We start from the raw sequence: 23,766 nt of genomic DNA on the forward strand, positions 1-23,766 counted from the left end.
AACCTGGGAGGCGGAGGTTGTGGTGAGCCGAGATCGTGCCGTTGCAGTCCAGCCTGAGTTACCATTTGACTCAGTAATTTCACTCCTAGGTATACATGCAAGAGAAAAGACAACATATGTCGACACAAAAACTTGAACATGAATGTTCATGGCAACATTATTCACCATAGCCAAAAAGTGGAAACAATTCAACTGTCCATCCACTGGTGAATGGATAAACAAAATGTCATCTAACTATACAAGGAAATATTACTTGGCAATAAAAGAATAAAGTAATGATACATGTAACAACATGAGTGAACCTTAAACTCATTAGACTGCCTGAAAGAAATCAGACACAAAGACCACACATTTTTTTGGTCCCACTTACGGGAAATGTCCAGAATCAGCACATCCATAGACAGTAGATTGGTGCTCGCCATGTGCCTGGGCATGGGGTGGGTAGGGGAATCAGTGAGTGCTAGTAGGTATGGAATTTTCTTTTAGGGTGAGGAAAGAGTGATAGTGATGAATGTACAACCCACTGAATATACTAAACACTCCATTGTACACTTTAAAAGGTTGAACTTCATGCTGGGTGCAGTGGCTCATGCTTGTAATCCCAGCACTTTGGGAGGCTCAGGCAGGTGGATCACCTGAGGTCAGGAGTTCGAGACCAGCCTGGCCAACATGGTGAAACTCTGTCTCTACTGAAAGTACAAAAATTAGCTGGGCGTAGTGGTGCGCGACTATAATCCCAGCTACTCAAGAGGCTGAGGCAGGAGAATTGCTTGAACCCAGGAGGTGGAGGTTGCAGTGAGCCGAGATCATGCCATTGCACTCCAGCCTGGGTGACAAGAGTGAAACTCCATCTCAAAAAAAAAAAAAAAACCGAATAAATAAAATAAAAAAGTAAAAGTTTGAACTTTATGGTGTATGAATATCTCAATAAAGCTATTATATTAAAAATACATTTCCTCAGAGAGCTGAAGGATATTGATTTAGACTTCAATTAGTGATTTTTTTTCCATATCATTCACAGTATTTTTACCTCAGTTCTGAATCCTTGAATGATAACCATTCATAACCTTCAAACCTCGGAGAATTCCTAAACCAATATTTGTGGAGAGGGAGAATGGGGAGATTCAGATATGATTTGGCCTATAGACTTTCCTTCCCATCTTTTTGCTACTTACAGCAAGTGTCTTACAATTTGGACAGATGACATACACATTTCACCTCCTGCATTATGAGGACATACATCATGGAGTCTGAATTGTGACATCAATCCACGTCTCATAGTTGGAGCTATTGGCAGCATGGATTTTTAGTCATCCACAGTTAATGAGGAACAAATGAAAGGGACCTTATAATGGTTCATAGGCTTCAATTCCATGCACCCTATGTGTAGTACTGCTTGATGCCACATTTAACTGCAGTAGTATTTGTTTAATGAACATTTCCTTCATTCATTTGTTTAGAAAAATATTAGGCACCCCTCTGTGGGAGGTGCTGCTAGGCTGTGGGGATTCTATGGTGAGCATGCGGACAGGGTTCCCACCTTCAGGGAGATTAGCTCTTTTGAAAGAATTCAGATGATAAACAAGTAAACTGATAAGATACTTGCATATAGTTATAGGTGAAAAAAGAAGATAATGGGATCACGAATGACTGGATTGGGGGTGGGGTCATACCCTAGGGACACAGTCTTTTTTTTTTTTTCCTTTGAGACAGAGTCTCACTCTGTCACCCAGGCTGGAGTGCAGTGGCGCTATCTAGGCTCACTGCAACCTCCACCTCCCAGGTTCAAGCAATTGTCCTGTCTCAGCCTTCTGAGTAGCTGGGACTACAGGCGCCCGCCACCACACCCGGTTAATTTTTTTTTGTATTTTAGTAGAGACGGGGTTTCACCATGTTGGCCAGGCTGGTCTTGAACTCCTGACTTTGTGATCCACTGGTCTCGGCCTCCTAAAGTGCTGGGATTATAGGTGTGAGCTACTGTGCCCTGCTGGGACACTCTTTTGAGAGGAGGTGACAATGAAAGATGAGGCAAATGAAGAAACGGAGGAGACTCTCTCAAGCAGAGGTGACAATACGAAGGACAGAGGCAAAAACAAGTCGGGGTATTCCAGGAAGGAAAGAAGGGGATAGCTAAAGCTGAGAGGGTTGGGAGTCCAGCAGAGGCCAGATCACCCAGGGCACCCTGATAGTTCAGCAGCGTGTTCTGCCACTAGGGCATTGTGATACTTCTGTAGTGTGACTTGTTCTCTTTTTTTTTTTTTTTTTTTTTTTTGAGGCACAGTCTTGCTGTGTCACCCAGGCTGGAGTGCAGTGGCGTGATCTTGGCTCACTTCAACCTCTGCCTCCTAGGTTCAAGCAATTCTCCTGCCTCAGCCTCCCGAGTAGCTGGGATTACAGGTGCCTGCCACCACGTCTGGCTAATTTTTGTATTTTTAGTAGAGATGGGGTTTCACCATGTTGGCCAGGCTGGTCTTGAACTCCTGACCTCAGGTGATCCATCCGCCTCAGCCTCCCAAAGTGCTGGGGTTACAGGTGTGAGCCACCGTGTCCTGCCTCTTGTAGTGTGACTTGTTCTAGGGGAAAGGGGAATCCAGTGGAGGGTTAAGAAAGAGATCTGACCTGAAAAGCTTTCAACTTTCAAAGATCATCTTGGCTGCAGTATGGGGTGGGGTGGGATGGGGCTTGGACTGAGGTGGTAGCAATCAACAGTGTTCACGGTGGTCGGTTTTAGATGGTTTTCGTTTCTCTTTCCTTTTTTATTTTTATTTTTTGAGATAGTTTTCTTTTGGAAATGAGCTGGACAGAGGGTGCAGAGGCCTATCCAAGGTTTGTGAGGCCTAAATCATACAGTTTGAGGGCCTTCTATAAGAAAAAATAAAAACTAAACACAAAATGAGATAGAGGACCCTGCAATGGGATAACACAAAATGAGATAGAGGGTCCTGAGCAAAGGAGAGTCCCTGACACTTGAGCTTCTGGAGTTTCTTGGTGAGTCCTCCCCCGATGGTGGGGGTGAGGTCGGGAGAGATCAAGAATGCCCAAGTTTTGTGACTGAGCAACTGATGGTGTTATTAAGATGAGAAGGAGGTGTTTGGGGTAAGGTCTGGAGAGAAGAGCTGGGTTTCCTTCGTGGCACTTTTATGGTACCCAGGAAACAGCCACATGGTTGAGGACAGAGGGACAATGGAGCCCAGGAAGAGGGCAGGGCTGGAAATGGCAAGCCATCACTTTCATGGCATTTAAAGTTGTGGAAGTGGATGACATCAGGTTGGGAAGACAGAAGAGAGCCCAGCAACCAGCTGCAAGACAACTCCACCCGAGGCCAGGCCCCGGAGGTTTCTAGTTTATATATAGTCCAAATATAATAGTATATTTAACATTGGTCACTTTAAGTTCTAATTCTCTTTTTCTCTCTGATTGCAAGGGTTTCTTTCTTTACTTTTTTTTCTGAGACAGAGTCATTCTGTCTCACTCTGTCACCCAGGCTGGAGTGCAGTGGCGTGATCTCGGCTCACTGCAATCTCCACCTCCTGGGTTCAAGCGATTCTCCTGTCTCAGCCTCTAGAGTAGGTGGGACTACAGAAGACAGGGTTTCTTTAACATTTAAGGAATCCACTGATCTACTCTTGGAATCTTCAGAGATAAAAAAAGAGAAGGAATCCACTAATGCATGTAAGGATAGTGGGCTGAACAAGTAGGCACTAATGATCAGAACAAGTCAATTAAAAAAATTATTTGATCAAAGAATTATTTTTATTATTTTTATTTTTATTTTTTCTTACACTTCAGGAGTAGTAGGATTTACTTTGTGCCAAGGAAATAACTAGTTTTCTCTAAATTGTCTTCACCCTTTCAGGCCTCCTACCATCTAATATAATTCTCTACCTCTCACTTAGAAACATTGTTTAACAATATGGAGTGATCATTTAAAGAACTTAGATCAGGCTGAGTGCGGTGGCTCATGCCTGTAATCCCAGGACTTTGGGAGGTAGGTGGATCACCTGAGGTCAGGAGTTCAAGACCAGCCTGGCCAACATGGTGAAACACTGTCTTTAAGAAAAATACAAAAAAAAATTAGTCAGGTGTGGTGGCGCAGGCCTTTAGTCCCAGCTACTCAGGAGGCTGAGGTGGGAGAATCATTTGAACCCGGGAGGTGGAGGCTGCAGTGAGCCGAGATCACGCCACTGCACTCCAGCCTGGGCAACAAAATGAGACTCTGTCTCAAAAAAAAAAAAAAAAAAAAAAGATGTTAGATCAAACTAATATTCAGAGGTCAAAAGACCATCTTCCTCCCATCTTAATCCAAGGATTTGTCTAGTTTTGTTTATACACTTAAGTTTTCATTTGAGTATTCAGAGAGATAATAAACCCTACCCTTTTAAAGAATGTGGGAGGGAGTGGGAAAAGTAGGAATGCATTTTAAGGTCTATCTGCCATGTAAAATCAGTGATATTGGACCCATGTGATAAGAATGCTTGTTTTACATGGCTTCAGCTATCCATAGACCAAGCTTCTCTTGAAACATAGCTACAATTAGAAAATCTTAATACAGCTCAAAATAGGAATTTTGGTATTTGGACCTGGACACTACCACTATAAAGGGATCCCATTATGTTATGATGTTATTATTCAAGCTGGTTGGACTCAGTTTGCAGAGACTCCTATTCTACAAATCACTTGGCTTGTGTGAATTGACTATTTAGTGGCTGTGAGATTGAGGATAAGGGCTAAATCTTTTCTAACAAGAGGACTATTTAAAAACCAGAAGAAAATCATAGTATTTTAGCTGTGAACTTTAGGAGAAGCTTTAGAGAAATGACTTTATACATATCTTTAGTTTCATATGGTAATAGGTTATAAAGCATACAAAATCAAAGTAAAGAGCTAGAGGTGATGGGGTACTGTTAAAATAGGGTGCCCAGGGAAGATCTTCCTCAGGGTGAGATCCAACAATGTATTGCTTTATGAAAATTAATTTCCTGGCAGAGCAAAGGTATTTAAAAGATTAGTATTAAAAATGCTCAACCTACTTTCTTCTGACTTCTATAAAAAAGCACTTTTTTATGTATCAGATTTTTAAGTTATAATAATAACTGACAACATTTTTATTTCTTTCTGTGTTTGAGGGATAACCTTCTATGCTTTATCTCATTTAATTGTCATATGTAACCAATGAGCCTTCAACCATTTTGTCAAGAAAATTCTTTAAACATGTATTAATTCCTTACTGGCCTTTTGAAACCTTTTGAAACACTGAATTATTATTAATTTTTATTTTACTTTATTTTATTTTATTTTTTGAGATGGAGTCTCACACTGTCGCCCAGGCTGGAGTGCAGTGGTGCAATCTCGGCTCACTGCAAGCTCCATCTCCCGGGTTCATGCCATTCTCTCGCCTCAGCCTCCCGAGTAGCTGGGACTACAGGTGCCCGCCACCACGCCTGGCTAATTTTTGTATTTTTTTTTTTTTTTTGGAGACTGAGTCTCACTCTGTCGCCCAGGCTGGAGTGCAGTGATGCGATCCTGGCTCACTGCAACATCTACCTCCCGGGTTCAAGCGATTCTCCTGCCTCAGCCTCCTGAGTAGCTGGGATTACAGGTGTGTGCCACTATGCCCAGCTATTTTGTATATTTAGTAGAGATGGGGTTTCACCATGTTAGCCAGCTGATCTCGAATTCCTGACCTTTGGTGATCTGCCTGCCTTGGCCTCCCAAAGTGCTGGGATTACAGGCGTGAGCCACCACACCTGGACTCATTTTTGTATTTGTAGTAGAGATGGGATTTCACCATGTTGGCCAGGTTGGTCTTTTTTTTTTTTTTTCTTTGTTTTGTTTTTTGAGATGGAGTCTCGCTCTGTCACCCAGGCTGGAGTGCAGTGGCGCAATCTCAGCTCACTGCAAGCTCCACCTCCCGGGTTCACGCCATTCTTCTGCCTCAGCCTCCCAAGTAGCTGGGACTACAGGCATCCGCTACCACGCTCGGCTAATTTTTTGTATTTTTTTTTTTTAGTAGAGATGGGGTTTCACCGTGTTAGCCAGGATGGTCTCGATCTCCTGACCTCGTGATCCACCCGCCTCGGCCTCCCAAAATGCTGGGATTACAAGCGTGAGCCACCGTGCCTGGCCGGCCAGGCTGGTCTTGAACTCCTGATTTGGTGATCCACCTGCCTCGGCCTCCCAAAGTGCTGGGATTACAGGCGTGAGCCACCACACCTGGCCTAATTTTTGTATTTTTAGTAGAGATGGGGTTTCACCATGTTGACCAGGCTGGTCTTGAATTCCTGATTTGGTGATCCCCCTGCCTTGGCCTCCCAAAGTGCTGGGATTACAGGCGTAAGCCACGGCACCCGACCAGGAAACTTTTTTAAAACCATCAGATCTCATGAGACTGATTCACTATCATGAGAAAGCACAGGAAAGACCTGCCCCCATGATTCAATTACCTCCTACCAGGTTCCTCCCATGACACATGGGAATTGTGGGAGTTACAATTCAAGATGTGATTTGGGTGGAGACACAGCCAAACCATATGAGTGGCCTTATTTGCCTTTTATTCATTTCACTTCATGTAGCCATAGATGGGCTGTGAGACTCTTGGATAATCGGAAAACCCCATGGTCTGTTTTTTTTTCTTCTTCTAAAATGCCCACCCTCTGATGATCATTTAGATATGTTGATATGTTGTCCTTCAGTTAACATTATTTTAGGTTTCTTTCTTTCTTTCTTCCTTTCTTTCTTTCTTTCTTTCTTTCTTTCTTTCTTTCTTTCTTTCTTTCTTTCTTTCTTTCTTTCTTTCTTTCTTTCTTTCTTTCTTTCTTTCTTCTTTGGAGTCTCACTCTGTCATCCAGGCTGGAGTGCAGTGGCATGATCTTGGCTCACTGCAGCCTCTGCCTCTCAGTTTCAAGTGATTCTTCTGCCTCAGCCTCCCCAGTACCTGGGATTACAGGCACCTGCCACCACGCCTGGCTAATATTTGTATTTTTAGTAGAGACGGGGTTTCACCATGTTGGTCAGGCTGGTCTCTAACTCCTGACCTCAGGTGGTCCACCCGCCTTGGCCTCCCAAAGTGCTGGGATTACAGGTGTGAGCCTCCAGGCTGGGCCCAGGACATTTCTTTTAATTCTATTATACTATTAAGGGCAGTGGTATCCGTGTTAGTGATGGATAATAATGTACATTGTTTTTTGTTTAAAAGAAGAGAAAGGGGGCCGGACGCAGTGGCTCACGCCTGTAATCCCAGCACTTTGGGAGGCTGAGGTGGGTGGATCACAAGGTCAGGAGTTCGAGACCAGCCTGGCCAACAAGATGAAACCCAGTTTCTAGTAAAAATTCAAAAATTAGCCTGTCGTGGTGGTGTGCGCCTGTAATCCCAGCTACTGGGGACGCTGGGGCAGGAGAATCACTTGAACCTGGGAGGTGGAGGTTGCAGTAAACCAAGATCGCTCCACTGCACTCCAGCCTGGGCTATAGAGAGACCCTGTCTCAAAAAAAAAAAAAAAAATTTAAAGTGTTCACACATAAATGGAGCAACTCATTTAGAGAGGAAGGGAAAGGTCTGGAAGCCAAGTGTTAGCATTTCCACCAAGGCTGAGCATATTCTTATACAGAGACCCTGCTGAACTGCCTTTCTTGGGATGCATATTTTCATGCTACATCATACATTTGGTGAAGCAACTCAGCTACACCCTTTCAGTGGGGGTTAAAGATGAATCAGCCCATCATGTTGTAATTCAGACAAAAGCGAGGTTTATTTTTTTTCAGGCAATCACTCTAAAATGCCAGAGGAAATGAAGCCCATTAGCCCACTGCCAGGTTTTGCTTCAGTATGGAGAGGCTGTTCTGTTCTGTAGGACTTGCCCCTGAAACAAAGGATCTTCCTGAAATGCATCTCCGCAGACTCTTACTCAAAAATTCACCTCTGTGGGAGAGGGGACATTTTGTAGCATTTTGTCTTCAGCTTGTATTCTACAAAAATCAAACTTCAGATACGAAAATTCTTTTAAACTATAGATTCATTGAACTAGAAAGGGCCAGAAGAACTCTAATTGATACAATTAGGACTTACATAATTTATGTAAGAGAGGATTAGATATGAAGCAATCCAGATAATAAGAGTCTAATCTGCACTTAACCTTCTTCCTTCCTTCCTTCCTTCCTTCCTTCCTTCCTTCCTTCCTTCCTTCCTTCCCCTCCTTCCTTTCTTCCTCTTCCTCTCTCTCTCTCTTTCTTTCTTTGAGACAGAGTTTCACTCTAGTTGCCCAGCCTGGAGTGCAATGGCACGATCTTGGCTCACTGCAACCTCCGCCTCCTGGGTTCAAGTGATTCTCTTGCTGCAGCCTCCCGAGTAGCTGGGATTACAGGTGCTGCGCCACCATGCCTGGCTAATTTTGTATTTTTAGTAGAGATGGGGTTTCTCCATGTTGGTCAGGCTGGTCTCAAACTCCAGACCTCAGGTGATCCGCCAGCCTCAGCCTCCCAAATTGCTGGGATTACAGGCATGAACCACCACACCTGGCCTAACCTTTTAAAACAAAGTTTTTCATGGGCAAAAGATCTGAATAGACATTTCTCCAAAGGGGATATACAAATAGCTAATAAGCCCATAAAAAGATGCCCATACACAGGAGGCTGAGGCAGGAGAATCGCTTGAACCCGGGAGGTGGAGGTTGGAGGTTGCAGTGAGCTGAGATTGTGTCACTGCACTCCAGCCTGGGTGACAGAGCAAGACTCTGTCTCGGGGGGGAAAAAAAAGATGCCCAACGTTAGTCATCAGGGAAATGCAGATCAAAACTACAGTGAGATACCACTTCATACAAACTAAAATGGCTATAATCAAAAAGTCATAATAATAATGTTGGTGGGTATGTGGAGAAATTAGAATCCTCTTACACTACTGGTGGGAATGTGAAGTGGTGCAGCTGATTTGGAAAATAGTCTGGCAGTTTCTTGAAAAGTTAAACAGAGTTCCATTTGACCCAGCAATTCTGCTCTTCGGCATATACCCAAGAGAAAAGGGAACTTGTAGTCCCAGCTACTTGGGAGGCTGAGGTGGGAGGATCACTTGAGCATGGGAGGTCAAGGTTGCAGTGAGCTATGATTGCAGCACCGCAATCCAGCATGGGCAACAGAGTGAGACCCTGTTTCTGAAAAAAAAAAAAAAAAAAAAGTGCAAACAACCCAAATGTCCATCAACTGAGGAATGGATAAATAAAATAAAATGTGGTACATGCATATGATGGAATATTATTTAGCAATAAAAAGAAATATGAAATACTCATATGTGGCAACATTGAATGAACTTTAAAAACAGTACACTAAGAGAAAAAAGGCAGTCACAAAATATTACATATTGTATGATTTAATTTATATGAACTAGAATAGGCAAATCTATAAAGACAAAGTTGACTAAATGGTTGCTTAGGGCTAGTGGAGCTGGGGGTGGGGCAGGAGAATGATAGCTATAGGGTGTGGTTTTAATTGATAAAAGTGTTCTAAAATGGATTATGTTTATGGTTGCACAGCTATGAATATACTAAAAACCATGAAGTGTCCTTTAAATGAGTGAGTTGTATGGTATGTGAATTATATCTCAAGAAGAAAGAATGAATGAAAAAGAAATCTCTCTAGGTTTCTTCCTGGCTGCCAGAAAATTCTTTTTTTTCTTTTTGTTTTTTTGAGACAGGATCTTGCTCTGTCACCCAGGCTGGAGTGCAGTGGTGTGATCACTGCTCTATGCAGTCTTGACCCCCCAGGTTTGAGTGATCCCCTCACCTCAGCCTCCCAAGTATCTGAGACTGCAGGTATGAGCCACCATATCTGGCTAATTGTAACTTTTTTTTTTTTTTTGTATGAACAGTCTCCCTGTGTTGCCCAGGTGGTCTTGAACTCCTGGACTCAAGTGATCCTCACACCTTGGCCTCCTGAAGTGCTGGGATTACAGGCATGAGCCACTGTGTCTTGCCAGAAAATTCTTTCCCATATTTAGTATTTTTCTTTTTGCTCACTCTAATAAACACTTGTTTTGTTTTTGGTAGAGACAGAGAAGAGTAAAAACCTTCCTTGTCTTGAATCATAAATCCTCTAATACTCAAAGGCCATTATTATATTAGCCATTTGGAGGAAACGATTTCAGTGCCTTTAACCTTTTCTTATAGGATTCATTTTTATGCCGTTATTTGCCTTTCTACCTCCCTTGGAGCTTCTTAACCATTCTGGGCCTCAGATTCTTTGCCTATAAAATGAGACTAGTGGACTAGATCTCAAAGACCCCTTGCAGGCCTGAAGTCCTGTGATGAATGTCGGCATCCTTTGAGAAAGCATGAACATGTACAAATGAAAACACTTTTCTGAGCCGTGGAAGGCAAAACTGTGATCAGCTATGAAAAGAAGCTGGAAACAGACTGAGGTAGTCAAGTTTTAAAATCAGTGAACACAGCATGAAGTGGGCACAGCAAAGGCCTGAGAGTCAGGAAACTTAATCTCTGCTTTTATGACTCATGGTAAGATTTGGGAGAAGTCACATGACCTCTTGAGTACATTTTCTTTTCTATAAAATGGGCATCATATAACCTGCCTACCTCTCTCTAAGCAATGTTCTCACTGAATGATTAAACAAGTAAATATTATTGTAATGCACAGATTATAACAATATTTTATATATGGTTCACAACAAAAGTGCTGTTATTGAAACAATTCTTTCCTTGAAAGAAAATTTACGATACCTATTTTTTTTATTCATTTCATTTTGGTTTTATCATCTCCTCTTAAAACTTAATGAATATAGGCTGGGCGCAGTGGCTCATGCCTGCAATCCCAGCACTTTTGGAGGCTGAGGTGGGCAAATCACTTGAGGCCGGGAGTTCGAGACCAGTCTGGCCAACATGGCGAAACTTCGTCTCTACTAAAAATACAGAAATCAGCCGGATGTGGTGGGACAACCTGTAATCCTGGCTACTCAGGTGGCTGAGGCACAAGAATTGCTTGAGCCTGGGAGGCAGAAGTTGGGGTGAGCGGAGATGACACCAGTACACTTCAGCCTGGGTGACAGAGTAAGACTCTGTCTCAAAAACAAAACAAAAAACTTAATGAATATGGCATAGTATAATGTAAAGAAATATAAAAATAAAAGCTTAATGAAATCATGGTTAATGTGAACAAAGCTTACAAGAGCATTAAAAATTAATAAAAAGTATTTTTCTTTCAAATTTGGCTTTGTAAAAGCCTATGTTAATTATAAAAATTGTTAAGCATTTTTCTAGTTGCCACTTCCCTCACATCTATATTGTTCTCATTGTTAAGGTGTCTTATGTTGCTTTTTTTAAAATTATACTTTAATTTCTGGGGTACATGTGCAGAACGTGCAGTTTTGTTACATAGTTATACACATGCCATGGTGGTTTGCTGCACCCATCAACCCATCATCTACATTAGGTATTTCTCCTAATGCTCTCCCTTTCCTAGCCCCCTACCCCCCGACAGGCCCCAGTGTGTGATGTTCCCCTCCCTGAGTCCATGTGTTCTCATTGTTCAGCTCCCACTTCTGAGTTAGAACATGTGGTGCTTGGTTTTCTGTTCTTGTGTTAGTTTGCTGAGAATGATGGTTTCCAGCTTCATCCATGTCCGGTGTCTTATGTTTCTGAGTAGAACCAGAAGTCAAGGGACCATGTCAAATCCCTCCATTGTTACACCTTAATGCCTGTAACAATGCCATGCATCTGGTATTTACTCATTAAAAACTGATGACATTTATTGCCTGCTAATGGAAGAGGTTAAACTGCTCAATGTAAATAGGACATTGAAAATTTGCAGTCCAGACAGAATTTTTGTGTGTGGGTCTAGTGATTTCTGAGAACCATAAAGCTAATTTAAAGCATCTTAGGCAATAACAAATATCTCATGGTATTCATGAGATCAATGACATCATGAAACTTAGGAAACTGAACAATAGTTGCAGAAGTTGACACACTTAAAGGAGAGATGGTCTTCCAAGCAGGGAGACTGTATGATTTTCCAGGGGTACCACCTTTGCTCAAAACAGCATGGAAATTCCCCTGTTTGGAATTTGGAATCTTTCCAGAGTCAGATTACCATCCCTCAGGAAAACCAACCTCATTTCTTATAGCCACGCAATGTGGTTAATGATGTTTGCTTTTCCTCTCTTGTAAGCTATTATCTTCAAATAGGATGCATTGCATAGGTAACAATGGGATCATGCAAATTACTGTGTAATTGGAGTTAGAGATAGGCCTGCTTAAAATCAAGAACAATAGGCCGGGCATGGTGGCTCACACCTGTAATCCTAGCACTTTGGGAGGCTGAGGCGGGCAGATGACAAGGTCAGGAGATCGAGACCATCCTGGCTAACACGGTGAAACCCTGTCTCTACTAAAAATACAAAAAGTTAGCTGGGCGTGGTGGCAGGCGCCTGTAGTCCCAGCTACTTGGGAGGCTGAGGCAGGAGAATGGTGTGAACCTAGGAGGCAGAGCTTGCAGTGAGCCAAGATCGCGCCACTGCACTCCAGCCTGGGTGACAGAGCGAGACTCTGTCTCAAAAAAAAAAAAAAAAAAAAAACAACAAGAACAATAAACATCCATAGAGCTGAGATTGCCATTGTCCCAGATACTTTCAGGTGTGTTATTCCATCCTTAAAACTACCCTTTGTGACAGGTGGTACTTTCCTCAGGAATACGGGACATTCAGGGATATCCACACATATTCTGGGCCATGGGAGAGTTCAGATGGGCTGTGCAGTCTGAAGTTGCTGATAGCTGTCACTCTTGCTGGGGGTCACCTGGCACATTGCCTGCTGCTACTGGGATGTCCACTCAGGGCACAGCAAACCACTGTAGTTTATTAGCACAGCAACAAGCAGTGCTCACTAAAGGCTATGAAGTTGCTGGCCTTTAGCCAAGGTCCCAGCTTGCTTTCTGGGGCTGAGACTAAGGGTGTTCACCTTGACAGGGTACAGGCCATCTTGAGGCCACTCTCTGCTCCTCTAGGAGTGGAGGGCCCACCTTCTTTCCTTCTCAACTCCTCCCATTTTCTCTTCCTCCCCAGCATGCTCTAACTTCCTCCCAAGCTCTTTTTTTTTTTTTTTTGAGGCAGAGTTTTGCTTTGTTGCCCAGCTGGAGTGCAGTGGTATGATCTCGGCTTACTGCAACCTCTGCCCCTGGGTTCAAGCAATTCTTGTGCCTCAGCCTCCTGAGTAGCTGGGATTACAGGCGCCTGCCACCACACCCGGCTGGTTTTTTGTATTTCAGTGGAGACAGAGTTTCATCATGTTGCCCATGCTGGTCTCGAACTCCTGAGCTCAGGCAATCTGCATGTCTCGGCTTCCCAGAGTGTTGGGATTACAGGAGTGAGCCACTGTGCCCGGCCCCAAGCTCTTGTTTAAGGATGAATCTTATAGGCTGCCTCTTTAGAGCCTTGCTTTTTGACTCTTTAAAAACAAACAAACAAACAAACAAAACAAACAAGCACCAAAACGCCAAACTCAGGTTTGGCTTTAAAATGATTGTTTTGTGTTTAGCTCAATTGGAAAAAATTGAATGTAAAAATGTATTGGGAGGCTGAAGCGGGCGGATCACGAAGTCAGAAGATCGAGACCATCCTGGCTAACATGGTGAAACCCCATCTCTACTAAAAAAACAAAAAAATACAAAAAATTAGCCAGGTGTGGTGGTGGGCGCCTGTAGTCCCAGCTACTCAGGAGGCTGAGGCGGCAGAATTGCTTGAACCCGGGAGGCGGAGCTTGCAGCGAGCCGAGATCGCGCCACTGCACTCCAGCCTGGGCGACAGAGGGAGACTCCATTTCAAAAAGAAAAGTATAGATCATGTATACAATAAGGTAGATTATCAAACAGGTACAGCGGAAGGCTCATTTCGGATCAGAAGTTCTACATTCAGTGTCACAGTGAGGGTGGTAGAAATGAAAACATTTTATTCATTTATTTAGCATGTTGCCTATTTTTTCTAATTTTAAAAATACACACATTACTTCTTCCTGTATTAATAAAAGGTTAGTTTAAACGACTGTACTAATACGTTTGTATTGTGATAAAATATACATGACAAAATTTACCATCAATTTTTTTTTGAGAGCGAGTCTCTTTCTGTCGCCCAGGCTGGAGTACGGCAGTGTGATCTTGGCTCACTGCAATCTCTGCCTCCCAGGTTCAAGCGATTCTTGTGCCTCAGCCTCCCATCCTGAGTAGCTGAGATTACAGGCGTGAGTCGCCATGCCCAGCTAATTTTTTGTATTTTTAGTAGAGACGAGGTTTCGCCATGTTGGTCAGACTGGTCTCGAACTCCTGGTCTCAAGCAATCCGCCCGCCTCGGCCTCTCAAAGTGCTGGGATTACAGGTGTGAGCCACTGTGCCCGGCCCCATCTTACCAATTTTTAAGAGTACAGTTCAGCAGCATTAAATATATTCACAATGTTGTGCAACCATCATCACCATTCATGTGAAATTTTTTGTTTTGAAAGTGTCTCACTCTGTTGCCCAGGCTGGAGTGCAATAGCACAATCACTGCTCACTGCAGCCCCCACCTCCCAGGCTCCAGTGATCCTCCCACCTCAGCCTCCCAAGTAGCTAGGACCACAGGTGTGCACCACCATGCCTAGCTAATTTTTAAATTTTTTGTAGAGATGGGCTGGTCCATGCCCTGTGTTGCCTAGGCTGGTCTCAAACTCCTGAACTGAAGTGATCCTCCTGCTTTAGCCTCCCAAAGTGCAGGGATTATAGGTGTGAGCCACAGCACCCAGCCCGGAATTTTTTTCATCTTGCAAATCTGAAATTCTGTATCCATTAAATGCTAACTCCCCATTCTCCCCACCTCTAGTCCCTGACAACCACCGTTCTACTTTCTGTCTCTGTGAATTTGACTAGGTACCTTATATAAGTGGAATCCCACAGACTTTGCTCAAATATGCTATTTTTTGTGTGTCTGGTTTGTTTTACTTAGCAATAACAATGTCTTCAAGCTTCATCTATGTTATAGCACGTATCAGAATGTCCTTCCTTTTTAAGGCGAATAATATTTCCATTGGATGGATATACTGCATTTTGTTTATCCATTCATCCATTGATGGGTGCTTTGGTTGCAGACACATTTTGACTATTGTGAATAGAGCTGTTATGATCATGGGTGTAACTAATATAGTTTAAAGAGTTTATTTAGGAGACAAAAATAAACAGTATTTCGATTTTGGTTATATTCCCATTACTGATTTTCTTTTTACCTAAGCCTTTGGCTGAAGAAAGGAAGGGCCATGCCTGCTGAATTGGGAAAGGAGAGCAGGGAATGAAGGAAAAGGACAGCCACAGACTAAGGGTTAGTGTTCAGAATATACAAGAATTCTTACAAATCTGTAAGGAAAAGATGCGCCACTCAATAGAGAATGATCAAAAACTTGAACCAACATTTCATAACAGAGACAATCCAAAATGAAACAATGCTCAACCAAAAAGTAATCAGAGAAATGCAAATTAAAGCTACAACAAGACACAGTTATGCACCCACCAGAATGGCTAAATCTGTCTTTCAAAGCTAAACAAAGCAAGAAGAACTTACCTACACAGCCAATGGAGGTGAAAAATGGTACAAACCTTTGGAAAATAATTTATTGTTCTCTTGTAAAGTTGAAAATAAATATACCCCAGGAGCCTGCAGCTTATTTCCCGGGTATATTCTCTGGAAATCTGCATGCACATATGCACCAGGGTGCAATAATGCTCCTGATAGCATCGCTCATAATAGCCCCAAACCAGAAACAACCCAAAAAGTCATCTGCAACACAATGGATGCATTCATTGTGGTGTATTCATTTGATGGAATACAGAATTACAGCTACACGCACCATGGATGAAACTCACAATTATGTTGTTTAGTGAAAAAGTTTAGTAAAAAAAGGCAGAGTCAAAAGATTTCATATGATTGCTTCCATCTGTATAAAGTTTAAATTAGGCAAAAAAAATTTATTTTTAGGAAAGCATGTGTAGGTGGTGCTATGGTTTGGATGCAGTTTGTTTAGCTCGGCCAAGTCTCATGTTGAAATTTAATCCCTAGTGTTGAAGGTGGGGTCTTGTGGGAGGTGTTTGGATCCCTCATGAATGGCTTGGTGCCATTCTCTTGGGAGTGAGTGAGTTCTCACTCTCAGTTCCTGAGAGAACTGGTTGTTGAAAAAAGCCTGGCACCTTCTTGCTCACTCTGTCTTGCCTCCTTCTCCCTCACCATGTGACCTGCACATGTTGGCTCCCCTTCTCCTTCCGCCATGAGCAGAAGCAGCTTGAGGTCCCCACCAGAAGCAGATGCCGGTGCCATGCTTCTTGTACGGCCTGCAGAACCATGAGCAAAATATCTTTTCTTTATAAATCACTCAGCTTCAGATATTCCTTTGTAGCAATATAAACAGATGAAGACAGGTGGTCAATATATAATAGGAAGCAAGGTGTCAATGGCAAGGAAGAGGGTTTTGAGTGGGGAGGAATGTGTGGGACAGGAGACACTATCCTATCTTCTGACTTAGGTGGTGGCTACTTTAGAATTAAAAATATATGTATTTTAAAATAATTATAAATTCATAGGAAGATGCAAACACTGTGCATAAATGTCCTGCATACCTGTCACTCAATTTCCCCAATAGTTGGATCATGCATAATGATAGTACAAATTGACATTGGTCCAATGTATGGATCTAGTTCTGTGTCATTTGATTACACATACACAAAGCTCCTCGTGTGTGTCCTTTATAGTTTCCTCCCTCCAGCCCCTCCCCGCCATCCCTAGACCCTGGCAACAACCACTAGACTATTTTCCTCTTCTGTAATTTTGTCATTGGAAATGTTGTATAAATGGAATTGTGTAATGCATGACCTTCTGAGATTGGCTTTGTACAATCAGAGAATCCGCTTGAGATTGACACATGTTCTTATGAATAGTTTGTTCCTTTGTGTTGCTGAGTTGCATTTCACTGTACGGATGCACCTTTTGATGGACATTTCGGTTGCCTCCAGTTTTTCCCTGTTACAAATAAAGCTACTATGAGTACTTGTGCATAGGTTTCTGTGTGTATGCACATTTTTACTTCTTAAATAATTCCCAGGAGTGCAATTGCTGGGTTTTATGGTAAGTGTATGCTTAGTTTTAAAAGACACCAACACACCATTTTCCAAAGTGACTGCACCATTTTACATTTCCACCAGCAATGTGTGAGAAGTGCAATTTCTCTGCATCCTTGCCAACATTTGCTATTGCTGCTATTACACTTTTTTCCCCTGTTCTGATACATGTGTAGTGTTAGATCATCATGGCCTTAATTTGCACTTCCTTAATGGCGAGTGATGTGGAACATTACTGGAGGAGGGGCAGTGTTCTATCTTCCAACTTAGGTAGTGGTTAAACTGTGAATGTTTTGTATTTCACAGTAAAATAAGAAAAGAAGTAGCCGGGTGCGGTGGCTCACGCCTGTAATCCCAGCACTTTGAGAGGTCAAGGCGGGTGGATCACTTGAGGTCAGGAGTTCAAGACCAGCGTGGCCAACATAGTGAAACCTTGTCTCTACTAAAAATACAAAAGTTAGCCAAGCATGGTGGCGGGCGCCTGTAATCCCAGCTGCTTGGGAAGCTGAGGCAGGAGAATCGCTTGAATCAGGGAGGCGATGGTTGCAGTGAGCCGAGATCATGCTACTGCACTCCAGCCTGGGCGACAGAGCGAGACTCCGTCTCAAAAAAAAAAAAAAAAAAAAAAGGAAAAGAGCACTGAGATTCATATTTTGAGATATTATCTTCCTACATCCATTAAAAAAAATAAAGCAACCATGTGTGGGGCACTGAAGTCACCTGGCTACAGGTAGAGCAGGCAGGCAGTGGATCCCCCATGAAGCCTGGGCTATTTTCAGCTGCCCACAGCACCTCCATGTAAAACAGACTTTCATAAAGCCAACGTCCTTCCAAAGCAGTCTGATGTGGAGTTGTTCAAACACTAAAAAAAAAAATTTATTATGCATATGCATTGCGTAGGCGTTTCGTGTGCTGCAAAGTGGAACATTCATATCAGAGAAATGAGAAACCCACACTGCATTTCCAGGTAGTTGGAAAGGCTTTAAAGAAGAAGGAAATTTAACAGCAATTTAAAAGGCTCTTTAGATTGTAACTGAGAGGGACTAGGGATGGGGTAGGGAATTGTTACTTGTTATTATAAGCACTTCTGTACTGTGTCTTCATTTAGAAAAGAAGTCTCCTGGGCGCGGTGGCTCACGCCTACAATCTCAGCACTTTGGGAGGCCGAGATGGGCAGATCACCTGAGGTCAGGAGTTTGAGACCAGCCTGGCCAACATGGTGAAACCTCGTCTCTACTAAAAAAACAAAAATTAGCTGGGCGTGGTGGCAAGTGCCTGTAATCGCAGCTACTTCGGAGGCTGAGGCAGGAGAATCGCTTGAACCTGGGAGGTGGAGTTTGCAATGAGCCAAAACCGTACCGCTGCCCTCTAGCTTGGGTGACAGAGCGAGACTCCATCTCAAAAAAAAAAAAAAGAAAAAAAGAAAAGAAATCAGAAGAGATAGTGCAAATTTACGTAGTGTGTTTTGTGTTAGTTTTCTAGGGCTGCTGTCACAAAGACCCAAAAACTGTATGGCTTGAACAACAGAAATGCATTGTCTCATAGTTTTTGAGGCTAGATGTCTGAGATTAAGGACATTAGATTTCTATATTTTAGAAAGATGCTAATGCAAAAAAAGTTTCTGGAGTCAACTTGCAGTCATCCAGAAATCCAGGCATTGGAAGTACTGCATTCCTTCCTCCTAGACTCTTGGATCATTGAGAGTGTATTCCAGCCATTTCTGTTCCTGTACATGGTAACATTTTTTCTTTTTCTCTCATCCTCCTCATTCAGTGTTTTTGACCTAGATACTATTCATTGAAATTAAACAGCACGTTTACAAGCATTTTACAGGAGTTAACCCTTTTACCTCAAATAACACAGTAAGCCTATGAAGTAGGGATGAATAGTATCCCCATTTTGCATATGAGGAAACAAAGGCTTGGAGAAGCTGAGTAACTTGCCCCCACATTTAGGGCTAATTAGCAGTGAGCTGATTGTCTGTCAGGTTGTCTGTCGTAGAGTCTGTTCCTAGGCACCAGGTTGTCGGTCGTAGAGTCTGTTCCTAGGCACCAGGCTGTACTATTCATTGTGAAATTAAAGCAGTAGCAATTGTTATTATTTATTTATTTTTATTTTTTAGACAGGGTCTCACTCTGTCGCCCAGGCTGGAGTGCAGTGGCACAATCTTAGCTCACTGCAACCTTTGCCTCTTGGATTCAAGCAATTCTCGTGCCTCAGCCTCCGGAGCAGCTGGGATTACAGGCATGTGCTGCCAGACCTGGCTAATTTTTGTATTTTTAGTAGAGTCATGGTTTTGCCATTTTGGCCAGGTTGGTCTAGAACTCTTGGCCTCAACTGATCCGCCTGCCTTGGCCTCTCAAAGTGCTGGGATTACTGGCATGAGCCATGGGATCCTTGACGTAATTGTTATTTTTTTAATGTAACTTTTATTTTAAATTGCAGTAGCAATTATCATAGGGTTTTACATAAATATCAACAAAGTTTCTACAGTTCCTTGGCATGTGGTAGGTGAGATATGAATGCTACTTATCTTTTTTCCTCCTTATGTCTCTAATCTTTTTTTTTTCTGACTTGTTATTTTGTAACACAGACATTATTTGGGAGTCATAGAGTTAAAGATTACAATGTTTGTTCAGAAACTACATAAAGCATTGCAGTTGGCAAGTTACTGGAATTTTTTTTCTTGCTAGATCGACAAATGATCCTAAAGATAAAACTTCCTGAAGAGAATACGTGGTTTTTGACAATGCTATAATATTTCATTTGATCTTAGGCTGGCTAGCTCTGAGGTCACACAGAAACATGACCACAGAGATGCTAATAGAATTTACTTCCATTTCTGAATTCTGACATGGTTCTGAATTTTTAAAAATGCTATGAACATAATTTTTCCTCCAATTCTATCTCAGGGAAGTGAGTTTTTTTCAGGTCATGTCCAAATTTCGGTAGTGTTAACTCGAGGTTTATTGGAAATTAATCTGAGAATACCTTCTGGAGATGGAGACTGTTGGATCTGGGATTTGTTTTTTGCCTACTTACAAGCTGATAAGTGAGCCTGTGCCTGTTTCACAGATGCTGGCACTAGACAAAGATTCCTATGTCAGAGATAAAGGCCTTTATTATTCATGGCAGAGCAAGCAGCATGGGCATCAGCATATTTGCTTTGGTTTTCTCTGCCTCCAAGTCCTATGGGGATGATGCAATGTGACCTAGATGAATGCCACCCATGCAGTGGGTCTGAGATGCCACTGAGAAGCACTGAGCTTTGGGACCCCAACACTTTCAGAGCAAGCAGTTAGCAGCATACCATTTGTCATGGGGGAGACACCATCTCATCTCTCAAAGTTACTAGCTGAATAAACAATCCTGAGAAATGCCATGGAGAAAAAGAACAGACAGTGATGATAAAACTTTTCATCAAGGCTGTGTAAGTGGCAAACCAATCATTAGCGGAGATTGGAAAAGCAATGAAGAGATGGCTCCAGCAATTGGGGTAAATGACAGGGCAATCTGCAAGACTGTTGTCTACAATCACTTGGAAGACAGCAAATGCTACTAATAAACTTTTGGATTTCATTAAGGAAGTCCCCAGGCAGAATGTTGAAAGTGTCAGCTTGTTGGTCTAAAATACATATATGATAAGGTAGAGGAAGAGAGAGATGAAGTCAAGAAGTAGCTGTTTCATTTGCAAGTAGAATTCAGAGAAAACAGAAAGGATCCAAATCATTACACATTGTATACATGTATCAAAATATCACATGCACCCCTCAAAATGTGTACAACTATGACATATTAATAAAAAAAGAAAGGATCCAAGATTTGCTGCGTTGGAAGATAAAACTGTTTGATCATCCCTGGTCTCCACAGCTCATAGAAGATTCTCAGAATGAAATGAGACCTGGGGCCAAGTCCCAAATTAAGTGTACAGCTGTGACATCATATTTAAGGTTGCCAAAAGAGTCAAGGCAGTGTCTCCTGAACACTCTCAGTAGACAGAGGAGCATTGTTGCACTCAGCCTGACTTACGACCCAAAGTAGAAAAAGAACTGTCTAAACAAAAATTATCAATGTGACTTTTGCCACATGAAGATCTGTAGCAAAGTCACAAGAAATCCACAAAAATTTTAAGAGAATTTTCTGGTAAAAGCACTGCCAGCTTTCACTAAAAGGAACAGACTGTTCAAAATGAAAAAAAAAAAAAAAAAAAAAAGAAAATGACCTGTGGGCTCCCGACGTTCTCTAGGTAGGAGGCAGACTGAGAAAGCTACTCAGTGGCAAAATGGGCCATTTCTTATAGAAATGAAAAATTGTCTCAGAGTGCTGAGCTAAGGGCCCCTAGTGTAGTGTAGAACCAAGAACCACTCTGATATATGAGCTGGGTGGTTCCATGCCAAAGGAACAGCAATGAACCCTAATCAAGAACTTTTCCAGGGCCAGGCACAGTGGCCCACGCCTGTAATCCCAGCACTTTGGGAGGCTGAGGCAGGCAGATCACTTGAGGTCAGGAGTTCAAGACCAGCCTTACCAACATGGTGAAACCCTGTCTCTACTAAAAATTCAAATATTAGCCAGGCGTGGTGGCACACACCTGTAATCCCAGCTACTCAGGAGGCTGAGGCACAAGAGGTGAAAGCTGCAGTAAGCCAAGATCACGCTGTTGCACTCCAGCCTGGGCGACAAGAGTGAGACTCCATCTCAAAAACAAAGACAAAAACAAAAACAAAAAACAAAAAAAGAACTTTCTCAGCTTCCAGTTTAGGGGGACCTGGCAACATGTGTCCAGCTGTGTTTGAGAATTGCCATGGAAAAATGACTTCTATGTCCCTCCATCCTTCCCTTTTGAATAGGATTATTTATTGTGGTTATCCTGCTTTACTATGATATTTTGGGTATGTGTGGGGTAGAAGACTTGCCTTTTTATTTTGAAGGTGTCTAGATTGAGGGGTGCTGCACCTGATGATAAGTCCTCCAGAAGCCTCACTTGGACCTAATGCAGATTAGACCATAGCCTTGAGCACGATGCCATAATTGGATGAGGCACTTGGTGTTCCTAGGATGGGGCAAGCATACTTTGGCTGTGAGAGGAAAATAAATAATTTTGGTCAGATGAAAGATGATGGGAGATTGGAAAAAAAATGGCTGACTTTTTTTTGCTGACTTTCTCATCAAGAAGTGGAGTTTTGGGAGCTAAATGATGAGAACACACGGGCACATGGAGGGGAACAACACAGACTGGGGCCTTTTGGAAGGTGGAGGGTGGGAGGAGGGAGAGGATCAGGAAAAATAACTAATGGGTATTAGGTTTAATACCTGGGTGATGAAATAATCTGTAGAACAAACCCGCGTGACACAAGTTTACCTGTGTAACAAACCTGCACTTGTACCCCTGAACTTAAAAGTTAAAAAAAAAAAAAAAGGAAAAAATAAGTGGAGCTTATCCCCCATTCCCTGAATGTGGACTGGCCCTGTGCCCTGCTTTGACTTGTGGAATGCAGCTGCAGTGATGCTGGGTGGCTTCCTGGACGAGGACGAGGCCTCAGGAGATCTTAGTGTCTGCTCTCTTCCTCTTCGAATGCCACGCTAATTTGAAAAACCCAAGCTGACCTGCGGGAGACATGCGGCTCAGTCAAGAGCCAGAACCAACCACCAGACATAATGAGGTCGTTTTATCCCATCTGACCCTGTAGAGCTGCCAGATAACGGCAGCTACGTTAGTGACCTCAGCAGAAAACCTGACTGGCATAGCCACCTGCTATGGTTTGAATATTAGTCCCCACTGTAACCATATTAAGAGGGTGGGGAATTTGACTGTGGCATTTGAGAAGAGGGACCTTTGGGAAGTAACTAGGATTAGATGAAGTCGTGAGGATGGGGAATCAGTGGCTTTATAAGAGGAGAAAGAGAGTCCTGAGCTAGCATGCTCAGCCCCTTGCTGCGGGATGCCCTGAACCGCCTTGGGACTCTGCAGAGTCCTCACCAGCAAGAAGGCCTTTACCAGATGCAGCCCTTGACCTGAGGCTTCCCAGCCTCCAGAACGGTAAGAAATGGATTTCTTTTTATTATTATTATTATTATTATACTTTAAGTTTTAGGGTACATGTGCACAACGTGCAGCCTTGTTACATATATATACATGTGCCATGTTGGTATGCTACACCCATTAACTCTTCATTTAACATTAGCTATATCTCCTAATGCTATCCTTCCCCCCTCCCCCCACCCCCCAACAGGCCCCGGTGTATGATGTTCCCCTTCCTGTGTCCACGTGTTCTCATTGTTCAATTCCCACCTATGAGTGAGAACATGTGGTGTTTGTTTTTTTGTCCTTGAGATAGTTTGCTGATAATGATGGTTTCCAGCTTCATCCATGTCCCTACAAAGGACATGAACTCATCATTTTTTATGGCTGCATAGTATTCCATGGTGTATATGTGCCACATTAAGAAATGGATTTCTTTTCTTTTTGAATTACCCAGTCTCAGGCATTTAGTTATAGCAACGGAAAATGGACTAGGATGCCACCCAGATTGCTGACCTACAGAATCATGAACAACAAAAAAGAGTTGATTTGAGCCACTAAGTTTCAGTGTGGATTGTTATGACCCCAAAAGTAACCAATATAAATGCTTTTGATGCAAATTC

The 23,766-nt window shown here is 42.7% G+C and overlaps 1 protein-coding gene and 1 long non-coding RNA gene across 3 annotated transcripts in view; both read left to right on the forward strand.

The window, feature by feature from the left end:
* The window catches only part of LOC115835066 (heparan-sulfate 6-O-sulfotransferase 3-like), a 315,304-nt gene that overhangs the window by 105,382 nt on the left and 186,156 nt on the right, over window positions 1–23,766 (forward strand). The gene's annotated exons all lie outside the window — the stretch shown is intronic.
* Window positions 1–23,766, forward strand: part of LOC115835203 — a 43,132-nt gene that overhangs the window by 15,537 nt on the left and 3,829 nt on the right. Inside the window, exon 1 of one of the 2 annotated variants that reach the window (XR_004030198.1) lies at window positions 22,994–23,161. The exons of the other annotated variant lie outside the window; for it this stretch is intronic. This is a non-coding gene — a long non-coding RNA (uncharacterized LOC115835203). Of the gene's footprint in view, window positions 1–22,993; window positions 23,162–23,766 lie in introns of those variants that run through there. 2 annotated transcript variants of the gene reach the window in all.

This window comes from Nomascus leucogenys, chromosome 5, assembly GCF_006542625.1.
Source record: "Nomascus leucogenys isolate Asia chromosome 5, Asia_NLE_v1, whole genome shotgun sequence".
Classification (NCBI taxonomy): domain Eukaryota; kingdom Metazoa; phylum Chordata; class Mammalia; order Primates; family Hylobatidae; genus Nomascus; species Nomascus leucogenys.